The sequence below is a fragment of the Mirounga leonina genome, unplaced genomic scaffold (genome assembly GCF_011800145.1).
Source record: "Mirounga leonina isolate KUSES-001 unplaced genomic scaffold, KU_Mleo_1.0 Mir_173, whole genome shotgun sequence".
Lineage (NCBI taxonomy): Eukaryota > Metazoa > Chordata > Mammalia > Carnivora > Phocidae > Mirounga > Mirounga leonina.
This window is the reverse complement of record NW_023270447.1, coordinates 29,340,618-29,356,889: the sequence shown is the minus strand read 5'-3', so window position 1 is coordinate 29,356,889 and position 16,272 is coordinate 29,340,618.

Sequence of the window (16,272 nt, the reverse complement as noted above, 5' to 3'; positions counted from 1 at the left end):
GTAATGAGCTCGGTCTTATAAAACTTGAGGTGTTCCAATGACCTGATTCCATTTATGAAACTAGTTTTCCCATAGTCATGGCATATATTCATCATATGGAGTCATTGAACATACTCCGCATTCAAAAGGCATCACTGCAAAAATAGTAAAAATACATTATTTTCTGAGACAAATTATAAATTGAAACACAGTATCTACTTTTAAAATCATTACCTTAAAATAGTTTACATCATGTATCAGTCACACATGCTTTCTCTTTATGCTTAGGATAATAGGAACAGACAATTAAAAAAAAATATATATATGTATATATTTATCATTCTTCTCTATATATTGTTTTAAAATTAACAAAAGTGAGTTAAAATTCAATTTAAAAAATATTTTCCAAAATTCCCTTTTGCTTGTATATTTTTATAAAAAGCAAAATTTTATTCATATATTTCTATAAAAAATATAGGAGAGCATAAGGGGGAGCATGAAATGTTTAATGATACAGTTTAAGATTGTTCTGTGTAAAAATCAAAATTACTTAAAAATTTATTGGAAATAGTCTATTTTCTTAAGGAAGACAATTGAGTAATTTTGGACCCATTGTCTTTACATTACTGAAAAAGAAACATTTATGATTTTCAATCCAAACAAATATTTTAATTGTGAGAGAAAAGCATCTTTTAAAGATGTATTCTTAAGGAAATATAGACTTTAAGTTTAAAATTTTATCAGTCATCTTCACTTGGATAACACTGAGACATGTCTAACTTTTAAAAATATAGCAATTACTCATAGTTTGATTTTGGCCTAAGTATAACACATGGAAGTTAGGTCATTTTAAGCTGCTTACCCAATTGGTTTTAATACATTAATTAGTATGAACCCTCATTCTGCAAATTCATGATTAGTTCTGTCTTGGGTTTGTCCATAAGGTGCCAAATTTAACAGGATTTCCTCGAAAGGTTCTTGGTCAGGTTAAAGTTTGCATTGAAAAGTATTCACTATGAAGACCTGGGTTTAGCTCTAACTTTGATCATCAATAGATTCTTTAACCTCTTTGGGGAACAGCTCACCCATTATAACATGGAAATAACAATGCATGCCACATTAGATCACAGTTGCTAAGATCATTCATATATATGTCAGAACTGTCAGGAATTCCATACTTTTTGATACTTAACACATCAAAATACAGGAAATTAGTGCATAATTGAAATAAAAACCTTCTCCAAAGATGTATTTATGATGCCCACAGAGACTGGAAGGAAGAATGTGTGTTGCTTCTAGACCTCCCTCATGAGGTCTCTGACATTCTCTAATCCTTCCCCTAAGTGTTAACAGCGTGATTGGATGCTAAGTGTTTGACCAGCTCTGTGACGATACTCTAAATATTGTCATTAAATGTCATTGGACTTTTCTCACCTTAAGGAGATTTTGCCACCAATTTGTTAATTTAGGTAGTTCCTCATTCTTTCATGTTATCTCTGTTCCCAATAGGATTACAATTTACCAGAATTTTCCACCACAGGTTACTTTTTAGTCAATTCCAGCATTAACAACATCTACTTGGCAAAAGGACTATAAAAAGGAAAAAAAAAAAGGAAAATTGAGTTATGCATAAGGTTGGGAAGAGTAATCCAATGGCAACATATGCAATGTTGAAACCAAGAAAAGCTTTACCAAAATGGGACATCAGCCCCCCACTGTAAGGGAGCTTCCACAAATGGGTAAGGATTGAGTTTCCATAAGGTGGACTTCTCTGATAAGGGTTCTTAAGCTGGTATCTTAGAACTTGAAGGTAAGAAACATAGTTTTGCTTCTTTTTATTTTCCCTCCATGACACCTCACAAGGTGACTTGAGAATGATAAGTATGTACTAAAAGTATGTGCTCATTAAATGAATGAATAAATTCATAAATGTCTAGAGCAATGCACAATAAAATTTATCACAAATGGAAATCTTTATTTTTGGGGATCAGCTAGAAATTGTTTACCTCAAAAGTCTTTTAGGTTTCCAGGTACATTTCACATTATTGCAATATAATCTAAATATCTTGAATTTATATTTAAAGAAAGGCCAGGAAATCCCTTAGTTATTTGTAGAGTAATTAATGGTTCTCAAACAGTAGGGAACTATGGCTTTTTGTCCACTGTTAAACTGATGATCTTAAATAATCGGTACAGAGATGCTACAATTTTCAAACTTAGCTATCTGGAAACCTGTGTCTCTCTAATCTATACTGAGTCTATTTAATGTCTGTCAACATTTTATATCAAATATTAATTTTAATGTTTTAATATATATTTCCACTTAGGCATTTTAATAACAACCCCATCATTATAAAACTCAAGTTAGTATTTAAAAGAACAATTTCAATTGAGTTTCTAAAGCTCTGAAGAGCAACACTTGACTGGCTTTATGCTACTAATTTTTTTAGTGGAAGAGGGTGCAAAAAGCATCTGATAATTTTCGATGTTGACTGGGAGGGAGGAGACCTGAGTTCCTTCCCAGCCTAGTCATTCAATTGTTTTGTGAGCTTCAGAAAATTCACTAAATCCTTCCATTATTCTGTTTCACATTTGCAAATGTCCCTGTTTTTTATGATTCTTTTTCTCCTATGATTCCTGTTCTTAACGATTTATAAATTTATAAATTATCACCAACACTTAGGAACTGATATTTTTAAGCAAGGCTTTGATTAAAAAAAAGAAAGCATGTGTATTATACTAATTATTTGCATTATAACTGGCCTCTAAATATTTTATTAATGTATTTTTCTTTGTACTTTTTCCATGTTACAAAAATATTAAGCTGACACTATTTTTTTAAAAGGTGGCACCTCTAAAATAGAAACCATGCTAAAATCATCTTCTATTTAATATTGCTACATTTTTAGCTATGCTTTTAACATGTTGCATTATTGATTTAATCATAGTTGATCGCTCTTCTTCATTGGGTTGTCCAAAATAATATCCTAAGAAGTTACAGAATCCATCAGGATGTGCAAGTAATTTAAATTATTTCTTTAGGTATGTAATACATTGTACTTCACATTACATTTCATCTACTTCATGTTCTTCAATCACTAGTTATTATACCTTTTTACAATTCTCCACAACTGCTCAGTTTTTTTGGGAAAATTAAATATTGTAATTATGTACTATCAGCATATTTTAGCTGCTTGTTATTCACAATCATCCATTATTATTAATACACATGTTGAAGATACAAGTCTCTTGTTCAAATCTCCGGGGAACATCATTATTAACTTCCCACCACTTTGAGAATTATCTTTTTATTCTTACTCTTTACTTTCTACTTTATCACACATCTTTAATCTCAGACAAGATTTAATTTTCTTATTATAATCTGTTTTATTAATAGCCTTATATGAGAAAGGATGGGCTTAAAAAAGAGAGAGCTATTTCAAACTCTAAATAAAATTCATTAGGTTATCATTTGAATTTATCTCATTTTCAAAACTTTTTTATTAAAGGTGCATATCACATCATGAGTTTTCACCATATTTCTATCTATAACCATAAATAAATATAGATAGTACTGTCTTCAACCCATTGCTAGTATAATTTTGCCTAAACAGAAATAATTAGGCAAACTTAAAGGTAACCATTTATCCCCCTAAAAGACACGATGACAAAAAGTTATCATGGATACATAACTCATGAATTAAAATTGTTAAACAAAGGCTAAGATATAGAGTTTAGTTCTCATATGTATCTAAAAATTATTCACAAACCAGTTGCACACTTTCTCCTCCAAAATTCTTTGATTTTTTTTTAAAGATTTTTATTTTTTTAAGTAATCTCTACATCCAACGTGGGACTCAAACTCACAACCCTGAGATCAAGAGTCGCATGCTGTACTGACTGAGACAGCCAGGCACTCCCCAAAATTCTTAAACAGTTGTTAATTTTCTAAATTTAATTTTACCAAGTACTACTGCTACTTTTTCTAATAACAATGACATTTTTTAATTGATAATTAAAAATAGTTTTCTTTGCCATATGAAATTACATAGACACATTTGTTTTATTCAATGACTTATAAGAAAGTGATGAAAATCTAGAATGATCAGTTTTGGTGGTAATTCTAAAAACATTTCTTACTATGAATTAACTTCTGGAGGGGAAAATGTATTTAAAATAGTGTCTTTTTTTTTTTTTTTAAGGATTTTACTTATTTATTTGACAGATAGAGACATAGCGAGAGAGGGAACACAAGCAGGGGGAATGGGAGAGGGAGAAGCAGGCTTCCCGCTGAGCAGCGAGCCCGATGCGGGACTCGATCCCAGAACCCTAGGATCATGACCTGAGCTAAAGGCAGACGCTTAAAGACTGAGCCACCCAGGCACCCCTAAAATAGTGTCTTTTGAAAGTGAATCTTGTTTGTGAAATGTAAACAAAGTTAGGTAAGGTACGAAGAATAAGGATGTGGAGAAAATTCTCACATTATTTTATTTTTGTGACAAAGATAGTTAATGAGCCCAGGACACTGGACGAATGAAGACTTTTTTTTTCATTAAGAGATATTCAGGTGGGCGCCTGGGTGGCTCAGTTGGTTAAGCGACTGCCTTCGGCTCAGGTCATGATCCTGGAGTCCCGGGATCGAGTCCCGCATCGGGATCCCTGCTCAGCAGGGAGTCTGCTTCTCCCTCTGACCCTCCTGCCTCTCATGCTCTCTGTCTCTCATTCTCTCTCTCAAATAAATAAATAAAAAAAATCTTAAAAAAAAAAAAGAGATATTCAGGTATTTATAAGTACTTTCCTAACATAAATACATATATTTATAATGAAAAGAATTCTAAACTATAATTGTAATAACATTGTTTGGGTGTGAAATTGCTTAGCTGTGAAAGATAGAAGTTGTGGTTAAATTATTATCAACATAATTGACTCTTTAATCTTGAGATTGAGACTTTAAAGTTTTTTCTCATTTTGTCTAATTAGATCAGAAGATATAAATAAGGTTCCAATGTAAGCAGTTACCATTTTCCTTTATGTAGGTACTTCCTCTCTTAAAAAAAAAATAAAGCTACATATTGAACACTTTAAGTAGTTTTTATTTTATTTCTATATTATTTTTTACTATTGACCAGGTTTCCTTTTTATAAGTATTCTTCATTTTACTTTTAATAATTTCCGTATCTGGGCGCCTGGGTGGCTCAGATGGTTAAGCGTCTGCCTTTGGCTCAGGTCATGATCTCAGGGTCCTGGAATCGAGTCCCGCATTGGGCTCCCTGCTCCTTGGGAGCCTGCTTCTCCCTCTGCCTCTCTCTCTCTCTCTCTGTCTCTCATGAATAAATAAATAAAATAAAAAAAAAATTTCCGTATTCTATCATTAGAAATGTATCTTCTAAATATGTCCCTCATTGCCCTCATATTTGTTACAATAAAAAAAGTTTTGTTTGTACTTGTAAGAAAGTACTTGAAAACTTTATATAATGCATATCACTTTAAAATTATGAATCCCCTGTTGACCACCTTCTTTTGGTTTGTGAAGCCTGAAATTCATATGCATTGTTTAGACTTTCAGTGCTAAGATTGTTAAGGTTGATGTGTACAACTTTTAAGTGATATGTCTTGTTTACAGTGTTTGGTGGTCCATTATTATAGCATTTGAGAGGAACCATATGATTATGGTCTTAGAGGTTGTCCTGTAAATATACTAATTTTATTCCATTTCCCTACTATTCTTGTCAGTAGAATGGCTTTTTCTTTTTGTTTTATTTTTCTTAGAGGACTTATAAGGCTGTCAACAAAATGGATTAATTTTATACCTCTGTCATCATAAAATGTTCTACCCTAACAAAGAGTTATCCTTAAATTCAAAGTGTGATACTTTCACTGTGCCAAAAATTACTGAGAGATATCAGGTCAAAATAATCTATTCTTATCAGAATCTTTAAAACCTAGCTTCCTGGTTCATGTTGAGTGTTACATAGCCCTGAAGAAATACATAACTATGATAAAATAACTTGCCCAGATGTAACTTTTAATGTATATTCTCTCTCTACCCAGTAATCTGTTATTAGAATATCAAATCACTCTAGCACTGAGTCATCTCCAAATATTACCCAATAAAAGCAATAGACTATACAATGTGTCTAATAATGAACTAAGATACTAGGAACAATAGAGTAGCATATATCTCATATTGCGGAAGTGCCCTGCTATATCTGGAGAACTATGCTCCAGTTCATATTTATCACAGTTCCACCCTTATTGGCTTCTAGTGGCTTCATATGCCCAAGGGATGTCAAACTTCTTTAACTTCTAAAGCCAAAGGCATTGCTTCATCTACTTGGCCTGATCTCTACATCGGACAGGGAACTCGGCAGAGACCGTGCCTGGCTTTCCTCTCTTATGTGCCTTCAAACCGGTTGCAATGGCCTATTTCTCTCTCTAATCCTCAGAGAAATTGTTTTATGATTAAAAGAAACTATTCTAATTAGATGATTGGAATCAGATTTGAAAGAAATATAGTAAGTTAAAAATAAAAGAATGGAAGAAGCTTCCATTCTGATGATCAATTCCTAAGACAAAGACTCTTCACATTATTCCGGTAGAGCTCACTCTGTATTTCCCTTGGTAGCGTCAGAGAAGGCTTAGACCTTTCATGAGAAAACACATACTGACAGGTTAACGTATCCACATAAAGGTGACTTTTTTTTTTTTTTTGCATTTAACGAAAATAATAAGTAATTCAGATATTAATGTATTTCTCAATGTTGCTTTCACGTGTAACATTAGATATCCTCTGTTCATTCATTAATTCTCCAGCCAACATTACTGAGTGCCTATTATAGGTCATATTCTCTGTGATACTGGAGATTCAAAATTATAGCCTGATAAGCAGAAATATGCCTAAGTCATCCTACAGGCTAATTCTGGGTTTCCTGGACAATGAGCTAGATGGGACTTGAAGATGCCCCTCTGCTTTCTTCATCAGTATCTAACCTGGCTTCCCATGGGGCCGCAAGGTTCCCATGTACTTTCCCAGGCAACTCTTGTCAATATCTGATATCAAAATTCAGACTTCCGGTCAACCAAGGGGCGCCTGGGTGGCTCAGTCGGTTAAGCATCTGCTTTCGGCTCAGGTCATGATCCCAGGGTCCTGGGATCGAGCCCCGCATCGGGCTCCCTGCTCAGTGGGGAGCCTGCTTCTCCCTCTACCTCTGCCTGTCACTCTACTTGTGCTCTCTCTCTATCTCTCTGTCAAATAAATAAATAAATAAAATCTTTAAAAAAAAAATTTTTCAGACTTCCGGTCAACCAAATTAACTGATAATTTCTTCTTCCACAATTGACAGAATTGTTGTCCTACTCACCCTACCAAAAGGAAAAATAGCCCTCCCCTCCCCTCCTCGCCGGAAGGCACATCTGTATTTCATGTACAGCAGAGCGGCCTGGACCAGCAGCCCTGTCCTGGAGAGGATGTATGCATTCTTGTTTATTGCCAAGCATGGGCTTGTGAATTTACCTAGAAGGTGCTTGTCAGGACACAGTGGGTTTGGAGTCCAGTGGAGGGGACTTGGCCCTCTGTTCTCCCCTCTTATAAATAACCCTAAGAAAATAGCTTTTTCACAGGGTAGCAGACTCTTGGGAGCCAAGTAATCTGAATTTAGATACTAATTGGCTAACATCAGAGACTCTAGGGCTTTTCAGAGGTGGTTATCTCCTCCCGTAGGTGGCTGGGGTAGGAGAGAAAACTGTCTTCTGATGGGAGAAGGAGAATCCCTAATTTGAGATTTCTTGCTCGGCTACCCAAAATGAATCCTCAGGTTATCTTTCAGGCAGTCCTGATCTTCATACCACAGAACTTGACATGACATGTTATTTACTTCAATAATGTTACAGTTAAGCAAGGATAAACCAAACATTTAAGCCAAAGAAATCATTGTCAGTAGTGGTACAAAGAATGTCAACTGTCGTGAGGATGTGGCAGGATTGCTGTTTGCCTCCCTAACAGATTTTTTTTTTCATCCTTCCTAATAATGGTACCCTGTACTTGAAGCTGTGAACTTGACCTACCAAGATAAACAAAGCATTTTCTAAGCTATCTTGCAACTGGTGCTGCTGAGACTAAGTTCTGACTATTGAGGTATAAGCACAGCTTTAGATTTTGCTTTTAGAAATCTTCTTTAAGTAGACTAATTTTTCTTCCCCACTTCTATTGTTGCTTAAGGTCCGGTGGTCAAAATTGGGACGCTAGCAGTGATCTTGGGCTAGGAGAAAGAATCACAGCCTGGTGATGGTGGAGTGATAAACCAGAGTCATCCCTGAGGACTGTAGAGCCAAAGCTACCTCCCAGAACTGGTAAAATGGCGACTCCTAATCTTTAATGTGAGAAACATAACTTCCTATCTTGTGTGAACCGTTGTCTTTTTGGGATTTACTCTTAAGCATAAATAAACCTAATCCCAACTGATAATGTTTTCAGAACTATCGATGTTGGATTTGAGAGAGCTGGGGAAGAAGGACAGTTTTGGGACACCAGGACAAAGGCATGGCTGCCAGGACAGTCTGCAAGTGCATTCTTTGTACCAACATAATGCGGGGCTTTCCCCTAATTTGTTTTTGACTCCTAGTTGGTAATGATCAGAGACTGTCAACAAAAGAAGTCAGAGGCTCTGGCAGGAAGTAACAGTAGGATAAGACAGGGGGCCCTGAACCACAGGTTAGGGAATTAAATGCACATATAAACATACACACACAAACACATATGAATATATACATAGGTATGTACACGTATATGTATGAATATATGTGTGTGTGTATTTATATTTCTATGGACACAAATAAAGCAACTTTTGAAAGAATAACTTCTTTTCATACCTAAGTTCAACAAAAATATTCAAAATTAGAATATTTATTTTCATATTATTTTTTTCACTAATTTATTGAGTCCAGAAATTAAAACAAAGTTAGGGTAAATAAGTGTTTTCTCAGTATTTATTATGGGATATTAACTTCACTGTTATATCTCTTTTATCTTAATTCTTGAGCATGTTGGCTTTATTGTAATAGATCCTCAAGTTGTAAATTAAATTAAAGAGATCCTCCTTGATTAAAATATGAATGCTACATGAAAGTACCTCAGTGTGGCAAGTCCAAATCCAAATGATTTAACTGTGACTCTATCCTTTGAGTGTTTCGCTTAGTCTATTAAAAATAATGACAAACCTTCAAGATTTCAAAGAAATCCATAAGGATTTTGTTCAGTCAAAGGGTTGCTGAAACATTTCTTGAGAGTTGACATGGTGGCTTTTATAGATTATGAAGACGGTCATTAAAAAATAAGATGGTATTTATCAGAGTAACATGAAAAAAGCATCCCAGCATGCTGTAAGTGATAATGGGAATTTTTACTAATTTATAACTATCACACAGTGTTTTTGTAACACAATCCTGGGCTTTGAGTGAAGCAAATGGGGCTTATTGATAAAGACTTTTGGTTTCTAAGTAGTTAACACCTTAAGTAAAATACTTAGAACTAATAGCTTTATTAGTAAAATTGTCAGTTCTGGTTTTCCTCTCAAATGCAATTATTAGATAATGTTAGCTCGCTGACATCGATCGTTTTTCATACAAAAGTGAAAAAAGATAACATTGAGATCTTTACAAGAAGTCTCTGCAGTTTTTATCAAGCACATCGTCTTTTGCTATACATCAACATAGATTTTGCATGATCTTTTATTTTACAGTTCATATTATCTTAGAAATAAGATAATCAAATAAGATAATAAGATAAAATCAAGTAAGATAATCAAATAAGATGGGTCAAAAAATAAATTTGAGGGAGAACATGAAGAAAAATTTGAGGTACACTTTTCAGTTATAAACAAAATAGAGACTCAATATAAAGGTCTAATAAGGACCAAAGTAAGAATAACCTAAACGTCTCTCCACATTATGAGCACACATTTGTAAGGCGGGCCACCATTTCCTATGCTTTCTGATCGTTAATGGAATTTAATTTCTTCATTCTCTATGTTCCCTTGACTTTATTTCCCTACTTTGATTCTTACATGGTCTGCCTCTGTGTTGCTTTTTTATGTCGGATGCCCCACATTAGGCAGTAAGTTCCCTCAAGGGCAAACCCTGTCTGGGGCAGCTATAGATAAGCAATTTTGAGTCCTAGCCTAGGCTTACTCATTGGTGCCCACTCTGAAAGTCTATTATGGGAATATTGTTACAGCAACAATGCCTAGAATGCCTTGACAAAGGTGGCCTAGCACTACAAATTCCCTGCAATTGTTAATCAGTTAAACAACAAACAAAACTAAAACAAGCACTTAAACTGATTTGGAGAGCAATTGCTTAGTGTTTATCAGCAGCCTTCAAAGTATTTTCACTTTTTGACTAAGCAGTTCCCATTTTTCATGTATATTCCAAAAAAACAGAAACAAACACCCTTAGATTTTGACAAGTTTTGTGCACTAAGATATTTACAGCCACTTTGACTGTAGCATTCAAATACTGGAAACAATTTAAAAACTCAACAGAAAGGAAATAATTAAAGAAACCCTGCCGCAACTGGCCAGTGTTATATTATACGGTTGTATAAAATTAGTGATAGTAATAGCAAAGCAAAATAGATATTTTGGTTTTTTTTTTGGTTAATTTCAAGATGCTGATATAAGTGGCATTCTTTTAAAAAAAACAGTTTTGAATTCATAAAATAAACTGAGAGTAAATACATGATACATTTCCAATGCAATAAATTGTAACTATTATAAGTCATGGAGTAGAATTGTAAATTTATACTTTCTATTCAAATATTCATAACATAAAGTATTTTCAGTGAGCCAAAAATAATATAAAGTAAAAAAAAGATTTGATTATAAAATATCTAAATCAAAATGATATTTGATCTCTTTTGAAAAAGCACTATTTTAAAAAAGTGTCAATATTGTCAATGTTAACTCATGAATCTCTTTTTGTGTAGATTGTTCCCTGCTGCTGAAGAAGCTCATTCTGACTATACAAGTTAAGAGAATGATGCAGAAACAGGCTATAAAATAAGTCTGGATACTTTATTCTAAATCTTTCATCTTCAAATAATACAACCCTTAGTTGATAGTTTTAAGAAGATCATTTAAAATAAGATTTTAGAGGTTTTTCTTTTTTTTTTTCTGGCTCTACAAACTTTTTATTGATGGCAAGCTGTATATTTTGTTTTTGTTACAATGAACAGTTTCCTGACTTGTCCTTTTATAAACTTTATCATTAATAAATGGAAGTTTTGAGGCAGACTTAACTATATAACAATTTCAATACCGTTATGTTTGTATTCCATTTATTTGCAATGTCTTTGAAGTAGAGTAAGAATTGTTCTTGAAAAAGAGTTGCAAAATCACAATGCATTTGCCTATTTAGATTCACTGGCACAGAAATATCTAGACTTATAGATTAGTAATTATAATGTCTTTCACATTAATTGTATCATAGAGTCAGTGATTTTCATCTGAATAAAAGAATGATACAGATTTCGGATATTTTAAATGCCAGCATGATGACATAATGCTAAAAAACAGACCAGTGTATTAATTTTATTAAAAATAGCCTTGAATACTGAAATAACTGAACACCAGGGATATTGCAAACAGTATTTTAAATGTTACCTGTAAAAACTATTCAATGACACGGAGGATTAAAATGGTATAATTCCAAGTAAAGAACAAAAAGATAACAAAATTACATACACAATAGTATTAACAATAATAAGTACTATGTGGTAAATGTTTTTATGCACCAGCCACTTTAAAGCATCTAGTGGATATAAATTCATGTACATTTTGAGATAACTCCATGATCTAAATGTGCATTACCTTTTTTAGAAATAAAGCTCTGAGGCTTAGCAAGAATAGAATGTGTCCAGTGTCATCTACTGGTGAGTGGCGGGGTCTGAATCCCATCTGATAGCCCATGGTTTCACCTGTCTTATCAATGTTGTAAAATTGGTTTGCCAGCAACCATTAAGAGATTGTTTTTAGCATTGCAAACTCAGCATGTAGACACATACATGTAAACACCCACATAACTTTGTATACATAAATATGTAACTTTAAAGAGCACCATATACTGACTTAGTCATCATTTTTAGCTTGTGTCCTAATAATTGGGTATTGCGTTTTGGTGAAGTAGATCTGTTTCTTCCTGTCAGAGCAACAGGAAAACAAACTTCCTCTTTCCAGAAGTGGTCTTAAGAAGTAGCCAAAGATCTTGGCCAATTTTTTGTCAGAAAAACATGAATATCAATTATGGAAAAACTAGAGTTGTTTTTACTCAAACTCACCTGGTATTCTATTAGATAAAACTAAACTGTGTTCAACTTAACTCATTTACTTGCTGGGAGGTCTTCTTTCTGGCTAACATCCTAGCTGACTCACAAGAATATTACTGTTCAAAATCAAACATGTTACAGGAAGCAAGTTGCTTAGTGGATAGAGGTCAGAAAGGAGTATATCTGAGTTGCATTCTAAAGGAAATTCCTGGCCTTATCCTCCAATATTATTATGCACAACTCCCATAAAGGCAAAATCATGGCAGGATCTTAGATGTTCATAGAAAAACACTTGTTCCTTCATGTCTTGAATATTTATTGAGCACCTAATAGCAATGCACTATTGCAAGGTAATGATGATGTAACAGTAAACAAGATGAAGCCTGATGAAACTTATGTCTATGTTGTTTATTGTTGCCAAGTTGAAACGGTATCACCAGCGCCTAGAACTATTTCTTAGATATGCCATTGGAATGTCTAAATTGAGCTTCCTCTCTTTTCCTCCTCTACCTCTCAAACAAACAAAAAATTGGAAACCTTGTCTACTTCTACATTTGAGTTAAGGACAATTCCATCCTAACCGTTACTTGAGACGCAAGCCTTAGGATCACCTTTGACTCTTCTCTCTCTTACCCAACATCTAACCCATCAGCAAATTCTGTGAGCTCTGCCTTCAGAATCCATCTAGAAACATTTTACTTCTCACTGCCACAACCACCTTGACCATGGCCCAAGCCACCATCATCTCTCTCCTGGATTTCTCTGTAAGTTTCTTAACTGGATTTTCTATTCTCGCCTTTGGCCTTCACATAATCGGTACTTAGTATAGGAGCCGAAGTGATCTTTTCAAAAATGTTACTTGTATAATGACATTCTTCAACTCAAAACCATCGCATGACAGTCTATGTTCATTCAGAATCAAAGCCAAAGTTCTTCCACTGACACATAGGACCTTACACGATCTGTACTCATTTTTACTTAACGTTCTATAATTTCTCTCTCCCTCTCCACCAGTCAACTCTAGCAGCACTAACCTCATTTGGGAATTTATTCTAACAAGTCCCCCACCTGAAAATGTTTTCCTTCTAGTTTTCACATGGGTTTGTCTATCTCTCAGCACTGACATATTGCTTATGCACTTCAGGTAACATTGCTGAAACGTTACCTTATAAATGAGACCCTTCCTGACTAATGAACCACAGCCCTAAATTTATCACTCCTTCCTCTTCTTTATTTTTCTCAACAGCATTTATTCCCATTTGAGAAACTATATATTGTTTATATATTCTTTTCCTGGTAGATTGTAAAAGCCAAGAGAATAGAGACATTGGTTTAAATTGAACTCTTTACTATTGGACCCACTGCATGTGGGACAGTACCTGGTATATAACCAACACTCAATAAATATTCATTGAATGGTTAAATCAACTAACCAATCATTAAATCCATCAAATTTGAGCAGTAAATGAATAAAGACCCTGTGCATGGCTAAGAGAGAGACAAGATTATTGCTTTCTGGAGTTCACAGTCTAGGAGGAGAAATCATTAAACAGGCAATTATATTTATATGTGTACATGTACATATAAGATATGTATACAGATTTACATATATAGAAACATGAATCAGATACACTGTAGAAAATGGAGTATGTTATGGGGTGCCTGGGTGGTTCAGTCGTTAAGCATCTGCCTTCGGCTCAGGTCATGATCCCAGGGTCCTGGGATCGAGCCCCACATCGGGCTCTCTGCTCAGCGGGAAGCCTGCTTCTCCCTCTCCCACTCCCCCTGCTTGTGTTCCCTCTCTCGCTGTGTCTCTCTCTGTCAAATAAATAAATAAAAATCTTAAAAAAAAAAAAGAAAGAAAGAAAATGGAGTATGTTAGTTGCCTTGCCAGGGCTGCCTGCTACAGAGTCTTTGTATTAGGGACCAAGGCACTTTCTGAAAGAGCACTTCACCTGATAGAACAGGGCATCAGGCAGACAAATTTTTGCCATTAACAAAGTTGTGAAACAGTCCACAAGACCACTCTCATTTCTGACATCACTGCAGATTTCAGGGGTTCCCTAGATCACTCTCAGTTTTGATAATTCACTGAAAGAATTCACAGAACTCACTGAAAGCTGTTAAACTCACAGTTATAGTTTATAAAGGATACAGATGAGAATCAGACAAAGAGAAGAGAGACATGAGAGTGAGTCCAGGAGTTTCCTACGTAGAGCTTCTAGTTGTCCTCTCCCAAAGAAGTCAGGGGTAGTGCTAACTGCTCCTAGCAATGGTATGAAAAGATGCACAGAGTACTGCCAGACAGGAAGTTTCACACAAGCCTTAGCATCCAGAGGATTTATTGGTGTTTGGTCACATAGAGATGGTTGGCTGCCTATGTGACCGAATTTTCTCTCCAGTTTCTTTGGTTGTCAAGCTGATACTGCATAACCCGAAGTCCCTACCATACATCACATTGTTAACATAGACTCTTTGATGTGGACCAAGACTTTCCCATAAAAAAAGAAATACCCTTTTATCAGGCAAGAATTTCCAAGATCTTAGGGATTACCTCCCTGGGACCAAGGGCAAAGGTCAGACTTCTCTTTGAGCAAGATAAAATTCTTTACTACACACAGAGCTCAATTTGTAAAAAGAACATATTTCTTCTGAGTCTAGCATTTTTCCTGTTATTCAGATATTTTTCCTAGTCCAATGCCTCTGTCTGCCCAGACCTTGGCCATTTTCTATAAATACAGCTTTCTTTACCTTGGGAGCTTCTTTTCATTTCACTCCATTCACATGTAAGAATGGGAGCAGTCATGTTTCTAGAGGCCCTGTCATCCTGATCATGGAGTGGAGGGTAACATGATCCAATTAAAGACCTTTCTCAGAACTTTTAAAATTGGAAAAAGGGGAAGACTAAAACTCTCCAATGCAAGGCAAAAATTTGAAACTCAGGACTTCTAGTGGACAGACAATTCTAGTGGACGCAGGCTCTGGAGCAAAATTATGTAGATGTGATTTATGACTTTGCGACCTAGGAGCTGACCAATCATTCCCATACCTCAGTTTTTTCACCTTTAAAATGGGATAATGATAATCTATTGATTCTAAGATGGCTACAAGGATCATATGAATTACATGCAGGGGAATTAGGACTATGAGTAAGTCCTCTGTGTTAACTCTTGTTATTGTTGCCAGGAGAGGTGGGTTTTTAGCCGAAGAAAATAAAGACAGTATTCCCACTGAGAAAACATGAAATCTGGATAATTTTGCAGATGAGTTTTATCAAATTTTCAAGGAACATATCATTTTAATTAATCTTATGCAAAAATTTAGAGAATAAGAATAAAGAGGAAGCCTAGCCTATAAGCCCTGTATAACATTGGAACCAAAACTAAGCAAGGATCATACCAAAAAAATAACAGTAATACACCAATGTATAAAAAAAGACCAGTTTGAAGTTAGACCGAGAATAAAACTTCAGAATATCTTTAAGTTAATTTACCACATTAGCTGGTTAAACGAGAAAAAAAAAAAATAACACAGTGGCCTCAGTAGGTATAGAAAAGAACCATTTGTTAAAATTCAATACTCATTCCTGATTTAAAAAAAATAAATAATAAAAAAATATGTTTAGATTATAGCAAATATCATTGTTATGGGGAACATTAGGAATGCTTGCTTTAATCAGGAAAAAAAGACAAAAGTGACTTATTTTCACTTCTTTGAAATATTACACTGAAAGCCTGGCTAAGAGAGTAAGAAAAAGAAATATAATGTATTAGGATCAAAAAGAATAAACAGAGCTTCTATTATATACATATTATTTTATAGCATATACATTATGAGAAATAATAAAAAAGAATGACAAAGTGACTAGATACAAGATCAATATATAAAAATTGATTGCATTTTGCCCCAATGAAAAATACCATTTACACTATCAACAAAAGCCCCAACGTGTTCTAAAATGTATAATATAATTT